At 57.4% G+C, this 15,779-nt stretch overlaps 1 protein-coding gene across 9 annotated transcripts in view; it reads left to right on the forward strand.

Moving 5' to 3' along the window:
- The window catches only part of ADCY7 (adenylate cyclase 7), a 61,857-nt gene that overhangs the window by 11,789 nt on the left and 34,289 nt on the right, over positions 1-15,779 (forward strand). For 2 of the 9 annotated variants that reach the window (XM_065925298.1, XM_065925301.1), the window contains exon 1: positions 1,871-1,892. The exons of 4 other annotated variants lie outside the window; for them this stretch is intronic. The gene's annotated coding sequence lies outside the window, so the exon portion shown is untranslated. Of the gene's footprint in view, positions 1-1,870; positions 1,893-3,153; positions 3,176-7,810; positions 7,948-15,779 lie in introns of those variants that run through there. 3 more of the 9 variants (XM_065925299.1, XM_065925302.1, XM_065925294.1) reach the window with 2 other exon arrangements.

Genomic DNA, 15,779 nt, shown 5'->3' on the forward strand with positions numbered 1-15,779 from the left:
AGTTTTATTCCGTCTTGCCCACCCTTTCACGGCCTTGCCACTCTCTCGTGTGGGGGCTGGGGGTTCCCACTCACCAGCCAGGCACTGGCTAGGCCGTCTCCCTGGCCCGAGACGCCCTGTCGTGGGCCTCTTCCTCCTCTCGGCGGGTGAGGTCTCTCTCCCTGGAGCTCTGGACCGCGCGTCTCGGCTTCTCGCCTTCAAGGATGCCCTCCCAGATCTTTGTGCCGCGTCATCGGTGGGCACATCTCAGCCCGGAGCTTGCCTGGCAGGGGGCTGTGTGCATGTCTGGCTTGTGTCCCCAGCACCCCAGCGGGGTCCTGCCCACAGGGAGGAAGCGGGGGGTGTTGCAGAGTGAACGGAGAGGGGCGGGCTGTGCCAGAAACCAGCCTCCCCTGCCCGAGGCTGAGGAAGCCCACAGCTGCCCCTCCTTGGGGGGAGTTTCTCCAGCAGGAGCAGCCTGTCTCCAGGGAGGGTCCTGATGTGCGTGATTGAAAGCACCGGGCGTGGAGTAATTCTGGCTCTTCCCATTGTTGTTGTTTTTTTTCAGCTGTGTGTGCTTGGGCAAGAGAGTCGCCTCTCTGAGTCTCAGTTTTCTGTCTACAGAATGGGCATGACAGCAGGACCTCCTCCCGAGGCTGGGCCTGGTGCCCAGTACACAGTAGTGTTTAAATGCTGACCCCAGGTCCTGCCTGCTGGGACCTCGCAGTTGGGGTGAGGTGTGGGGTGCCGAGTGACCAGTGACTGGGGCTCCTCCAGGTGCAGCAGGCTGGCAGGGAAGCAGGGAAGACTGCCTCCTTTGGGGAAGGAGCGGGAGGGTGAGGCTGGGAAAATTGGGCTGCATTCTCTTGTCTGGAGGAGGAAATGACAGCCCACTCCAGTATTCTTGCCCGGAGAATCCCTTGGACCGGGGAACCTGGTGGGCAACAGTCCATGGGGTTGCAAAGAGTCAGGTATGACTGACGCGACTTAGCACACCCTTCTTTGTTACCGAACAATAGGGTTTACTGTCAGGATACAAGGTAGACAATGACCCCAGGTCCCCGTGTCACATGTTCAGGGGACTCCCTGCGGACCAGGAGGTGCTTCCCCCTCCGTTAGGGGCCGTCTCTGTGCCCTGCGCCCTTCCTATCTCCTGCCACACTGCTGAGCACCCCACCATTCCAGAAGGGAAGCTGAGGCCTGCAGTGGAAGAGGAAACTGGAGCTCAATTCGTGGCTTCCAGGGATGCAGGAGTGCTGAGCTTCTTTGAAAACTCTTTGGAATAGGGATTCCAAGCCGGTTGGGGGGTGGGGAGGGGCGGCTGTGAGATGGAGAGGCGGCAAGCCAGACTGGAGACCTTTGACCTCTTGGGCCATCCCCTCTCAGAGAGGGATGTGGCCCCCTCGATGTGTGGGTGGGGAAACTGAGGCTCAGGGCCCTGTGTGAGAGGCAGAGCCAGGAAGAGGCTCCGTGGCAGGCTTCTGTTGCTTCGAATTGCTCATTAAGGTGCTGGGCTTCTAATGCAGGCTTTGGGTGCTTGTTTTATTTTTACTTTATGAAAATGGTTCCAGTTTGAAGCTTCCAGTTTCCATGAGGTCATTGGAGCCAGGAGCCTGGCCTGATGGCTCCCCCCACTCCAGCGAGGACTCTTGCTGTGACGGGGAGAGGGGGCCCCCGCCCTGCACACCCCGAGAGGCGCTGAACTGAGGGTTCAGCGTTGGCCTTTCTGTCGCTCCCACCGCCAGAGCAGGAAGTTGTGGGTCCAGATGTGACTCATTCTCATTAGGTAGCCGGTGGAAGGAGCCTTCACGTGTGCGAGTCTGGACGCTGGCCAAGGAGCGGCAGGCGACGGCCACCTCCGAGCAGGCTCTGCCCCTGGCCCAGCTGCTGGGGGGCCCCTGGAGGAAAGCCAGGTAAAGAGGGCCGAGGGGATGGGGCGCCATCTGTCCTAGAGGCCTGGGGCCCCCTGGGCAGCACCCCTCCCCACCCGGCAGGCCTGGCTGGGGTGTGGATGGACACGGGCTGGACTGCAGGTCGGGGAGGCTTTGGATGGCCAGGTGTGGGGGCTCCTGGACAGGGCCTCTGACATGTCTCAGCCTGACGAGAAGCTTCTGTTACGACCGTGGTGGTGGTCACTTGTCTCGGTCCAGCTAGACTGCCGTGAGCCACAGACTCTCAGCTGTCCACATTGCTTTTCAAGGCTGTCGTTGTACATTTACAAGTACACTTTACTTTTGTTAGTGAAAGTCAAAGTGAGCGGTGGAAGAGCAAATGAATTCATTTTGTTAGATTAAAAAAAAAAAGAAATAAACCCAAACCACACTCTGAAAATGACGCATGCCCAAGAGACAAAGAACCAAGATGCCTCAAGAAAATGGATGGAACAGTCTCTCTTTCCCTCCAAGTCCTCTCAGCCCAAAGCTCCGGGACTCCCAGTGTGGACCTTGGGGAGTGGGTCCTTCTGGTTCTTTCTGCTCATTCATCCAAACATGCACAGACGTGCACAGACAAAAGCAAGCGTCTCTTGTCCGCGTCATCACATGGGGGTGAGGACAGCGGGCCCTGCGGGCTTCCTGCCCCTGGCCAGCCCTTAAGGGAGGGGACAGGGAGGGGGAGAGAAAGCGGAGCCCTGGGACCTCCAGGAGACAGACCCCCTGGCCCCAAGGCCTGGACGGCCGGCCGCAGCCCAGGCTGGCTTTGCCTGCAATAGCTCTGTGACCACGGGCCTTCACCGGCTCTCTCCGCCACAGACACGCAAAGGGGACGACGTGAGGGGTGACTAGACTCCCGTTTCTCAGGGTGGGGGCCCTGCTCCTCAGATGGTTTTAGCCATGTGGGTGAACGTGCTTAAAATGTAGGTGTTCGCTTTAATGTATCTCAGAAAAGAGGAAAAAAAAAAATCTGTAAATAGGACCTGTGACTTCATGCATGTATTTTTGGCTTGGACAGGGCTAAAGAAGACACAGAAACGAAACGGGGAGACTTAAGAGGAAGTGTGGTGGGATTGGCTCCACAGGAAGCGTGGGCGTCCAGGGGGTGCGGAGTCTGGAAGGCTCATCCGAGCGCCCTCCTTTCTGACCCGGCTGCGGGCCTCCCCCCTCCAGATGGGCCCTGGGCTTCCTGGAGTTTTCCTACGGCTCCGGCTGTGGAGGAGGAGGACTCTCAGGTTGTACGGCCTCTGCCCTCCGCGGGGAAGGTGTGAACTTCGTGGGGGAGTCTCCAGGGGCAACTCACTGAAAACAAGTGACTGTTTGCTGGTGACTGTTTTCCCAGGGGTGGGGGTACGGGGTGAAGGGCAGTCGTGGGGTCTCTTTGCCAGCAGTGGGTCTGGGGACAGCCAGGCTTCCTGTCGGCCCTTTGGGGATGGGGGCTGGTGCAGTGGGACTTGGGAGCAAAAACGGGGCTTCCAAAAAGTCGAAGGTGCTTTTCCAGAGGAGACAGAGGCCCGACTTGATGTTGCTTTGGGGACGTGCGCCCCCTTTACAGTTTGTAATTATTGGTTTAACGCATTCCCTGCCTACCCACCCCCTCCAACCCCTGCCACCCTGTGTGGTAGTGTTGTCTGTCCCCCTGGTTTGTGGAGGGGAAGCCTGAGGTCTGGTTCCGGCTCACATGGGGAGTCGGTCCCCAGGGCATCCATTCGTGTGCGCTGCCTCTCAGGGAGAGCTTGCCACATTTGAGGCCTGGCGTGGGGGTCGGGATGCTGCACCTCATCTTTGGAGGGGCTGCTGGGGGGAGCGCAGGTGTCCAGGCTCCGATTGGCTTTGGAGGGCCGGTGGGGCCGAGCCTTCCTGGCGGAGGATCTTGTCTGCCCCCACCTCGGGGTGGCCGGGGCTGCGTCAGGGCTCTTGCCCCAGCAGGGCTCATATTCTTGGGCGCACACCGGCGTCCTGCCTCCGTGGGGAGGTGCGTGACCCAGCCCTTGGCATTTTCCATGACTTGCCATCCCAGCACTGCTGGGTCATCAAGGGGTGGCCGGCGGCCTGTCCCTCACCTCTCTCCTCCTGCCGCGGGCATGTTTACACTGAGCTAAAGGCAGTTGTCCACGTCCCAGTGCCTAGGCTGAGGTCGCTGCTTAACTCGGCTGGGAATGTCAGGCTCTCTGAGGAAGCCGGCAGAAGGGTCACCCCAGGCAGGGTCTCCGAGTCAGTGTGGCCACGTCCAGCCTTTGGTGGGGTCAGGTCTTAGGGATGAGTGGGAAGTGCCAACGGCGTTTCCTTTCCTTAAAACGACCTCAGTAGCTAAGAGCTGGGAGTTGGTTTGGCTCAGTGAGTGAGGCCTTGGTATCGGAACAGCAACCAGAGAAGCAGGGTCTTCTGGAGCCCATTGGGTCCAGCCCCCTGCCTCCAGGCAGAGCTGGATTAAGGCCTGGGTTCAGTCCCCCCTCCGCCTTCTCCTGGCCATGTGCCAGATGAGCAGGGGATTGAGCTAGTTTCTTGCATCTATGAAACGGGTCACTCACGGTACCCAACGTGCTGGGTAGTTGTAGAATTAAAGGAAGGGCTGTACATGGTGCGGCTGGCACAGAGGAGCCGCTGCCCACGCGGAGGTGTTTGTCGTTGTTACTGTCATGCAGCTGTGTTTGAGGCTCTCTCGCCCGTCCGGCCTTGGGTGGGAGGGTGCACATCCTTGGAGAAGGGAACCTGGGAGGGGAGGGGGCGCTGGGCAGGGCCGGCTGAAGGGTGTCGCTGAGGGGCCTCCCTGTAGCCCTTGGGGTAGTCACAGTCTCTGGGTTTCTCAGTTTTCTCCTCTGTAAAATGGCAGCACCCCGGCAGGCTCCTGGTGAACTTAAAGGCCTGAAAATGCTTCCCAGGCATCCGAGACCAGCAAACTCAGGCCTCGGTGCTCCTGGCAGGGGCGAGCCCCCTTCCGCTGCCCGAGGGGCCCACCAGCTCTGCCCCCGCCCTCCCAGCCCAAGCTCACTTGTGGAGTCTTCGCTCGCCCACCTGTGGCTCCTCCTGCAGTCACCTTCCAAAGAGGGGGGCCCGGTGCCCACCTGACAGCCATCAACATCCGGCTCAACCTGCCAGGGCCCACGGATTTCACAAGGGGCTCCGTCACGGCCGGGGCCTTGCCCAATCCCCGGCGCAGGCCTGGGGGCCGCGGCACCTCTGCTCCCCACGTGCCCCTTTCCCCACACCCCCACCCACTGCGGGCCTCTGGAAGGACGAGGTCTCAGGGTGGGGCGGGGCGCGAGCCTTGGGCAGGGGTGGGCTGAATGAGCCCTCTTTGTGGAAATTCACCTTTCCACCAAAAGTTGGCCGAAAGTCACCTCTTTGGTGACCCTTCTCCCGGTGATGCCTGGGGTGGTCCTTTCTCCCTCCGTCTGCTGATCTCTTTGATGGTCTTGCTTCATTGGCGTTTTCTGAGCACTGAGGGCTGTGTTGGGGGATAGACTGGAGCCCACCCTGGGTGAGGAAGGGGTGGGACGGCTGACCTTGGGCCTGGAGAAGAGGCCCGTGGGGTTCCTGCGTTCCCCTAACACACAGATCGGTCAATTCCTCCTGTCCCGTGTGCGTTCAACCCCTTTCTCCTGGCTTTTGCCCACCGCCCCCGCCATCCTTGCCCCCATCTCTAGTTCTGTCTGCTAAACCCTGGGCCTGCCCCTGACCCGGGCAGCGGCCGCAGCCGCCTCTGCTTAGAGTGTGTCCCCTCTTCAACCCCCTTCTTGCCTCTCACCCCTCCCCGCTTCAGGGGTCCTTGGGGGTCAGGAGAAGACGGGAGCACCAGGAGCACCTCCCCTTGCTCCCTGCTCCTCTTTGCACCTCTGCCCGCCCACCCCCTGGACCATGACGGAAGTTACCCCGCAGGCGTGATGGATGGAAAAGGAACAAACTGAGGCCTTTGTTGCGGGTCCCCTGGTCCTCAGACGGGATCCTGGCCCCCAGGCCCACCTCCTCTCGCCTTCTGCTGCGCTGGGTTGGGGGGGTGATGGTGGGGGTGCCCATGACCCAGGGGAGCTTGTACCACTTGTGGGTGGGGAGCAGCGTAGCGGGCCTGGCTTTCAGGCATCAGGAGGCCCCCAGGGGAGATGCCAGCAGTGGTGCCACCCCTATCTTCGGGACCCAGAGGGCCGGGTGAAGGCCTCTGTCTTCAGAATCTGGGCCTCCTTGCACTTGTAAGTGGCTTAGCTCACCACCTCAGGTGCAGCCAACTTGAGTCCGGGGCTCCTGGCATCACTGGTTGGCCTAGTGGGGAGAGGGTCAGGATCCTGGGGTGCAGCCCCTCCCTAAACGGGGGGCAAACAGGCCCAGATACTGGTGTGCTTCCCCGGGCCAAGCTGTGCTGGAGGCACGTTTCCCCTGGCCATGCTCAGCAGCGGCTGTGGGTTTGGGCTGGCTAGTCCCTCTTCCTGCTTCAGGCTCCCCATCTCTGCAGTAGTCAGTTTGACTCTGCCTCCCACCCACCTCCCTGCCATGCGGGCCAGGGACCCCCAGGTCTGCCCATCCCTGCTCCCCGAGCCCTACTCCTCGGCCTCTCCTTCGAGCCCCCATCTGGCTCTGGGAGGAGAAGCCCTTTGAAGTTGGCTGGAGGCATTACTTTAATGGGGTCCTGGCCTAATGGGGAGGCGTCTTGTTTTGAAACACCCAGACTCTCTGGAGCCACTGCTCAGGTTCCCTGGGGAAGGGGTACCTTGGCGCCTCCCAGGCAGGCCTGGGACAGGGGCTGGCACTCTGGGATCTCTTTGCCAGTCTGCTTTCTGGCAGGGGAGTGAGAGAAGAGAGGAGCTACCTTTTGGGGGCTGAGGGCAAGTGAGGCTTTGTTGTGAGGTCTTTGTCGCAGGCACCCTAGTCCCCAGCTGCGTTCCTGCCCTGCAAGGCCCATCTCTCTCTCTCTCTCTCTCTCTCTCTCTCTCTCTCTCTCTCTCTCTCTCTCTCTCTCTCCCCCACCCCTCTTGTGTGGAGCTGGTCGGGCTGGCCCCACGTAACAGCACTCCCTGGGTGCCAGCCTCTGGGTCAAGCCCCTGGGCCTTAGGTACCGTCACATGTCCATCCTGCACAGGAGGAAATCGAGGCCCAGAGAGGTTATTAACGTGCCTTAGGTCACCCAGCCCCTCTGATGGGGAGCTGGGGTTCTCGCTCGTTTGGTCTCAGAGCTTGTGCCTCTTGACCACCAGGCTTTCCTGGGTCCACAGTTGCCTGGCCTGAAGCTGGGCCCGTGTCCACCCTGGCATTTCTTCGTCTCGTGGGGCTTGTGTGACCCACGTCTAGTCTCTCCCCTCCCTGCAGCGTGGGCTCACCAGGGACCCTGCACCCATCGTGTTTGTTGGAGCTCCAGCACCTCCCATGGTACCTGCTGTGGGCAGGAGCCCAGAGAGCACCTGTTGGATGGCAGTGCGGGGGCCTTGGGCTGGGGTAGAAACCGCACCGCAAGGTCAGCCCCCTTCCCCGTGAGAAGTTTCTGGATAGTATAAGGAGTTTGTATAGCCATTAGGTCATTTCACTGCCAGGGGAGTGTGTTTGTTCCCGTCCCTCAGCTGAGAATCGGGAGACCTGAGAGGCAGGTGACCCGCCAAAGCTCATACAGAGAAGGCTAGTGACACCTGGATCGGGGCCCAGGCTCCGCGGTTCAGGGCCAGCTGTTTTTGACTCAGTTCGTGAGTTTGGAGTCTGAGTGTCTCCTGTGTGCCAGGCAGTGTTGGGTCCTGAGAGTGGGGCAGTGTGTGGCCAGGCATCGGCCTTGGGAGAGGCAGTGACAGGCCAGGATTTCTGTGCTGTGGTGGGAAGCGCAGGCCCCGAGTCCGCATTGGGCAGCACTCCTGGAGGCGGGGGCCGCTCAGCCCGGCTCTGCAGGGCGGGCAGGAGTTTGCCAGGCGGAGGGAGCTGGCAGGGTGGAGAGGTAGGCAGCGCTCTTAGGCTGCCTGAGCCTGGAGACAGAAGGGTGGGGCTTGTTTGGGGAACTGAAATAAGTCAAATCTCACAGCCACAGAGGGCCTCAGGACGCAGTGGAGGAGTGTGTTGGCCAGGGGTGAGTAGGATGGAGCTCATTGTCCACGGGGTGGCAGACAGGTGTGAGGCGCCCTTGGGGAAGATCCCAGGGGAGGCTTGGGTTTGGGGAGGGGGGGTCGCATGTGGCTGCCGTGGACCTGGGTCATCGCGGCGACTGCCTGTGCCCAGGGGAGCCTGGCTCTGGAAGACCAGTCTGTGGAGGGAAGGGGTGGGCTAAGAACGGGGGCACTTGGGCTCAGGAGACAGCCGTGGGGAGGGGCTCCTGAGCCCCTGTGTTGGCGGCTCCGGAAGTCAGACTGTGGTTTCAGGGGGTGTGGGGGAGGTCGGCTGGGGCTGCTTCCCTTGCAGAAGGGCTCTTCCGGGCTCCGGGCTGGTCCTTCCCCAGGCAGCCCTCCCCCTTCTCCTGCCTCCCCATGTGCCCCGTTGACCTTGCATCGTTCTCAGGAAGCCTCAAGGAAGTGGGGTCTCGGCACCTTGGAGGAGGGCTGGGCTCTCTGGCGGGGGTCTCTGGGCAGTGAGTTCGGGATCTGGCCTAGACAGCAGTGCCTCTCTGGCTCTGAGGTTGTGGGGGAGGCTGTGAGCCCTGCAGGGCCTGCTGAGTTCTGTGTGGGGGTGCCTCTCCATCTGCCTGTCCCGCTCGCCTCTCTGCGGCTAACGTCTCTAGTCACCTGAGTGAGGAGGGAGCTCGCAGGCCTGGGGGCCTTTTCCTGCCCTGGGAGGAATCCGGCCCAGAGAGGGCTTAGAGGCAGAGCTCTTCAGGTCTCTGTGCCCTGCACGGCTTTGCTTGCGGCAGGTGGGGAGACTGAGGCAGGGGGCACTTGGAAGCAATGCACGGGAGAGGCAGGAAGTAGGGCAGGAGGGTCTCTCCTGGTTGCTGAGTGTTCTCTTCCACTTTCTCTTCCCCGGGTCGGATGGTTTCCCCAGCTGAAGACTGCCTGAGCGCAGGGTCTCCTCCAGTCTTCCCTGCACCCTACCCTGGAGCTCAAACTCGGGGCTGGCCCCCGTGTGCCCGTCCAGCCCAGCCCAGGGTCAGGTGGCGGTGGGGGAGTTGGGCCCCAGCCTCAGGGAGCTCCCAGGCTGTCAGGAAAGGGGCGGATAGTGACCTCTGTTCATGATGCTTCTTGGGGGAAGGTCCCTGAGTTGAGATGCTGGAGTCAGCATTTCCCAAAGAGGATTCATTAGAGATTTAATGAGAAAAGAGCCTCATGAACCAAGAAGACTGGCAAGTATTTCGCTGTGTTTATTAATTCAGCAGCCTTGCTTTCTTACAGGGCTTCTCAGAATCTTTAATTCGCTAATGTGTACAGTGTATCTTTGAAAGTGAAAGTGGTGGTTGCTCAGTCATGTCAGATTCTTTGCGACCCCATGGACTGTAGCCCACCATGCTCCTCTGTTAATGGAATTCTCCAGGCAAGCACACTGGAGTGGGTAGCCATTCCCTTCTCCAGGGGATCTTCTTGATCCAAGGATTGAAACTGGGTCTCCCGCATTGCAAGCAGATTTTTGGGCTTCCCTGGTGTCTCAGTTGGCAGAGAGTCTGCCTGTAATGTGGGAGATGCAGGTTTGATCCCTGGGTTGGGAAGATCCCCTAGAGAAGGGCATGGCAACCCACTCCAGTATTCCTGCCTGGGAAATCCCGTGGACAGAGGAGCCTGGTGGGCTACAGTCCATAGGGTCGCAAGAGTCAGACATGACTGAGCGACTAAGTCCTGGGTATCTTTAGAGAAAGAGGAAGAGAATGGTGAGGCCAGCGCTGCCTGTGACCAGAGCCGGGGGTGTGTGTGGCCCCGCATGTGCGGCTCCGTGTGCATGGCTCCGTGTGCCTTTTCACGGCCTTGCAGTTGGATACACCAGGAGGTGCAGACCTGGGGTTCGGAAGGAGCCTGGGCTTGGAGTGGGCAGCTCTGAGTTCGCATCCCAGCTAGGAGGCTTTGGACAAGTAGCTTGAGATCCCAGAGTTGGTTCCCCTGGCTGAAAGTGGAGTGAGAGCACCCCTAGCCCGCCCCGGGGGTCAGGATGCAAGGAGTCGCCTGTCTGCAGCAGATGCTCAGAGGCTGGCGGGTCAGGGACGCCCGTGGGCTGGTTTCCTGCCCTCTCTGTCTCCCCGGCGGGTTCAGGGTGTGCAGAGTGTGTCTTGAGGGAGGGGTATTGTGTTTTATCTCCTCTTTGCAGCCCTAGAGGCCTTGGGGGTGAGGACCTGGTGTGCCTGGAGCCTCTCTGGCTCGGGCCCACCTTCCTTGACCCAATGGACAGGTGCTCTCTCGAGCCCAGCAAGGTACCACCTAGAGAGTCTGCCTCTGTGAGGGTGACCCTGCTCGTGCCGCAGAAAGCAGCCCTGAGGGGCTGGCGCTGCTCTGTCCACTCCAGAGGCCAGGCCACTTCTGGAGCGGGCTCTCTGACCTCTTCAGTGCTGTCGCCCGTGACCGTATCCCGGCCGCCTCTAACCCTTGAGGCCCTACCTCGAGGTGGCAGACCTTAATAGAGCTGTCCTCTTGACTTGGGCATGCCATGCCAGGTGCAGCCCCCACACTGCCTGCATCGCCTCCACTGAATGCCCTCAAAGCGCTGGGCGTACAGAACATTATTCCCCCATTTTTTTTTTTTCAAATGAGGAAACTGCAGCTCAAAAAGGATAGGTAACTTTTTCAGGGTCATGCAACTTAGATGTGATGAACCTGGGGTTCCTTTTTCTGTTTTTCTTATTTTGTTTGTGTGTGTATATACTCAGTCGCTCAGTTGTGTCCACTTCTTTGAAACTTCATGAAAGGTACCAGCCAGGCTCCTCTGTCCATGGGATTTCCCAGGCAAGAATACTGATGGGGGTTGCCATTTCCTATTCCTGGGGATCTTCCTGACCCAAGGATTGAACCTGCATCTCTGCGTCTCCTGCATTGGCAGATGGATTCTTTAGCACTGAGCCACCTGGGAAGCTCTTTGATTTATATACTCTAATAATGTTTGGAAAATCACGTGGACAGAGGAGCCTTGTGGGCAACACCCCAGGGGGTCACAAAGAGTCAACTAACACATACATTTATGTTTGGGGTATTCACATACGTATTTATACATCTGTGTGCACACACATATACACCCACTCTGACAAACAGGCCAGGAACAGATCTATGTTAATATATTTAGAGTGTCACTTCAGTTATCAATTGCTTTATAGTGCCCTTTGAGTTTCTCCTTGATTTTTTACTTTACGTGTTTATGAAAAACCCCTTTATTGAGGTATGAGTGGCATACAAAAAGCTGTGCATTTTAATTGTGTTCTACTTGATAAGTTTGGAGATATGTATACACCCATGAAACCATCACCACAATCTTTGTTGTATGCCTGTCCCTCACAGCCCAAAGTTTCCTCCCCTCTTTTAATTTATCATTATTATTTTTATGCTAAGAACACACAAAAGCTACCATGTTGAAAATTAAGTATTCAAAGCAGTATTGTTAATGATAGGCACTATGTGTGTGATAGATCTTGTTTTTTTTCTATTTGAAAACTTTAAAAAATTACACAAGCTATGTTATAGCCGTAGAAATAGAAACTGAAAATAACAAAATTTGTTCACTCTGTTAAAGCAGCAATGTTGGTGTTTCTGTGTCCTGGTTTGGTCCTGATCCATTCCAGGCGTGACCTTCCCCATGTGGAATTTTCACAGGATACCCTGCCAGAGTAGGGTTCAAGCTGCTATATCTTTTTGACAGCTGCATCGTATTCTACTATAAGATTGTATTGTGATTTCTCTTCTCCAGACTGATATACACATTACTTTCAGCCTTTCATAGTTAAAAATAATGTTGCAATAAATAATCTTGTGTATAAGTCAAATTTCACACATGTGAAAGTGTTTGTAGGATAAATTACTTGAAGAAGTAGGTTTGCCAGGTCAAAAGGTGTGTGTGTACATTAGTGACTCAGTGAGGTAGGACTAAAACGCCCACCCCAGAGGTTGTGCTGAATCTAATGCCTGCCGGGATGAGTGTCTGTTTCCCCCCAGTCTGGCCAACACAGATTTGTGAAATGCTTTGATCTTTGCCAAGTGAATGTAAACATAGTTTTCCATAGTATTTTTAATTTTCATTTTTCTTATTATGGGTGAAGTCAGTTTTTTTTCCCCAAATGATTAGGTGATTTGGAGTGTCTTTCTGTGAACTTTCTGTTTATACTCTCCTCTCATTTTTCTATTAGGTTATTGTTCTTTTTGATTTGTAGGAACTCTTTACATATCAGGGAGATTAGCTCCTTGTGATAAAAATTGCAAATGTCTCTATAATCTCTTGCTCATCTTCTGATTTTGCTTTTGATAGCTTTTACTATGTATAAAAATTTTTTTAATTGTAATGAATTTATCAGTCTTTTCATTGTGGCTTTTAGATTTCATGTCAGGTTAGAAAGGACTTAGTCACTGCAGCCTTATTTGAGAATTCTTTCATGGTTTCTTGCTCTTTGAAAATCATCCTAGTATAAATTATGACTCAAACTTTCCCTCCTCTGGGTTTTGCTAACTTTTTAAACAGGCAACTAGCAGTGTAGGAGTTAAGACTTAAACCTAAATCTTTCTTGCCATCTCCAAGACAGTGGCTACTCTGGGTCAAATCCACCATTACCAGTAGACCCACTGGGTGGGTCATGGGAAGCCCACTGTTGTGACTTCTTGGGCAGGACTAGCACCACATGAGGTCTCTGAAGGCCAGCTAGACTTCCCCTTTCTGTTCTTCCTTATCAAGGGGAACGGGAACAGGAATGAAACATGGGCGTGAAAGTGTTTTAGCCTAAAGGGGGAGCCTAGTGAAGGTAGGGCTTAAAGGAATGAATCACTAATGGTGGAATTTCAGGCAAGAGTGCGGGGGAATATATAGCTGTTTTTTCCGATATGAGACCCTGGTTGAGTAGTCAGTTAATCCACACTGTTGCCTGAACACCCACTGTGTGCAGAGCTCTTTGCACACAGCTGGGGGAAGGGGGCACTGAAGTCTCTGCCTTCTGAAACTTGGGCCTGGAGCCGAGTTTGCTCGGCCCCTGGCCTGCGTGCTAGCACGTAGAAGGTGTTGGTGAACATCTGCTGAAGCCATGAGTGCGTAAACCTCTGTCCAAATGAGTGAATGAATGGATGAACCCTTTCCGGGCAGTCCCTAACCTTCATTAGAATTGGCGCAGGAGATGGCAGACCAGATTTATTATCCCTGGCGGCTGGAGCCTTGGGGGTGTTTGTGTTTTAGAGATTGACTAGGTCATGTCTAATTCCGGAGGAGAAGTAGAAGGGCAGATTTCAGGAACAAAGAACAATTCCCTGCCCCACCCCTAGGATTAGCCCTCTGGGGCCAAGTGACAACACTTCTTTTTGTTGGGCCTAGGAGGTCTGATTTAAGTACTTCCTTTGCAAGCGGGAGAGCCATAGCCCAGATCGGGTGAGGGTCACAGAGCATGTTGGCAGAGCCGGGGGGCTGGGACACAGGTGTCTGGACCCCAAGACTGAGTGGCTGCCTGCACTCCCTGGAGGCTGGGTTGGAGTCAGCCTGGGGGTCTTGGGGAGCAGGGTTGGCTGGGGACTTAGCTGTTGGAGGATTTTGGCTTTTGCTCTTGCCTGGTGGCACTGCAGGCGGTCACCAGGAGGTGGGGAGATCAGGCAGGGGGTTGTTAGGCACTCTGCCCGCTTTGCAGAGTGTCTCTTGTGGGGACCTCATGGCTGGGCTTTCTCAGCTCTAGGAACTGACCTTCCTTCTGGGCACATGTGCTGTTTTGTCCTCGCAAACTTGGCCTGTTGGCCACGAGGACCCATGCCTCACTTTCCCCTGACCTTGGGTATCCGCTTCCTGGTGAGAGCACTGAGGCCTGGAGCCTGAGAGCCTCTGCCACTCACATGGCCAGGGGCAGCGGAGCTGGGACTTGAACCCAGGCCTCCTCCCTCCCAGGCACAGATCACCTGGGGAAAGGTGCGACGCGGCAGGTGCTTCCTGTTCTGAGGGAGACCTTTTTGCCTGCTTTCACCATCTCATGCCTTAAAGCCAACCCCCCACCGCAGCCGCCCTGCCTGCTTTCTGCCGGGTTCAGTTTGGCTCATCCGTTTGTCCGTCCCTGGCAGGGCCTGCCAGGGCCCAGTGTGACTTAAATCCCACATCAGTTTGGTGAGGCGGTGCGGGGATGTTTGAGGTGTCTTGGAAGAACTCCTGACAGGGACAAGCGCCGGGAGAAAAGGATGGGCAGGGAGGTTATTCTCCCGCACGAGCTATGGCTTGGACAGGGTTCCTGGGTGCCCCTTCCTGCTGGGCCGGGCAGAGCAGCTACTGGCTTCCCCTCACAGAGCTCTGGGTCTCCTGAGGGAGGTGACATTAACGTGATCAGAAAGCCTGCCAGTCACCCAGCGCTGGGCTGGGGGTTCTGGGCTGGGGGCTCCTGCCTGCAGCAGTATGGTCACGTCGGCGGAGCGTGGGCACAGGGACCGGTCCGAGAGGCCCAAGCGGGGCCTCTCCTCTCCCCAGGCCCGCCTGCCTGCCCCGCTTCACACCCCAAGGCCCCACTTCCCCTTTCTGGGGCCACCAGGCCCCACACAGCCGCGGGGCCTGCCAGGGCAGGGCCAGAGGAAGCCGGGCTGGGTTCCTGCCAGTGCTGCTTGGGTGAGGAAGTGGGTATCCTGTCTGTGTCTGTGAAAGCTGGGGTGGGCTAGCACTCCCCTAGGGGTGTGGCAGGGCTGGGAGGGGGCTGCCAGATCAGCCAGTTCCGCTGGGGAAGGGTTTCCTGAGCACCCAGAGGGCCAGGTCCTGCAGTCATAATTCAAGGTCCTAGCGCCCTCTCTCCAGGCTCCTCTAGCTGAGGAACGTGGACCCCTGCCCATCAGTATTTGACAGGAAGACCCCAGTCCTGTCTTGGTTGCAGGGAAGGGAGAAGATGGTGTGTGAGGGTAGCTCAGAGGGCTTCCTGGAGGAGGAGGCCCTCCTGGATTTTGCTGACTGTGAGGACGCTCCCTGGCATGGCTGCCTGATCTCGCCCCTGGAAGGCAGAGGGAGGTACTTTGATGGAGTCCACTTTGCCCCCCACCCTCTCTCTGGAGCCTTGAAAAGAGGGAGGCCTGGAAGGGGTTGGCATTTGGAGATGTTCTGGGCTCTGTGGACATCAGTACTGTGAGGGAGATGGGCAGGACCCTGGATGGCCTGTATTCAAATCCCGGCTCTCTTTTACTAGCTGTGTGACCTCAGGCAAGTAACTGAATCTCTCTGTGCCTCAGTTGCCACATCCATAAAAGAGACACAGGAGTCTCACCTTCAGGGCAGGCATGCGGATTCAGAGAGCGCTGGGCACACAGCAAGCACCCAGTAGATTCTGTGAGGGTCTGTCCCGCTCAGCCACAGGCCCTGGGGACGCAGGGAGCTCGGAGCCCGCCAGGGCCGCTTGGGGAGCGGCTGGGTTGCCCGGCTGTCAGTTTCTTCCCAGGCATACCCCTGGGCTCCCTGACTCCTCTTGCACCGGAGTCTCTGGCGGGTACTGGAGAAGATGCGGGGAGCATCCTGCCTCCCGCAGCCTTGGGCCCCCGGCTGCTCGGTCAGTCAGGGACCTGGTGGCCGAGGTATGAGACCAGGTAGCGATGGGGAGGGTTCCCCAGAGGAGGTCTCAGTCAGGACTGGTTGCATCTCAGGGGCCTACTCCCACCTCTGAACCAACTTCTCTTGACTTGGATCCTCAAGGGGCCAGGAGGGCTTTCCGGACACAGCACACTGGGGCAGGGGGCCTAGCACAGACCTTGGGACTCGGTTGCAAGTGCCGGAAGCTCAGTCTGGCTTCAACCATGGTGGGAGTGGGGGGGGGGGGGGCGTTGATTGTCCCTTGTGAGTCAGTCTCTTGGGGTTCCTTGA

The sequence above is a fragment of the Muntiacus reevesi genome, chromosome 2 (genome assembly GCF_963930625.1).
Source record: "Muntiacus reevesi chromosome 2, mMunRee1.1, whole genome shotgun sequence".
NCBI lineage: Eukaryota > Metazoa > Chordata > Mammalia > Artiodactyla > Cervidae > Muntiacus > Muntiacus reevesi.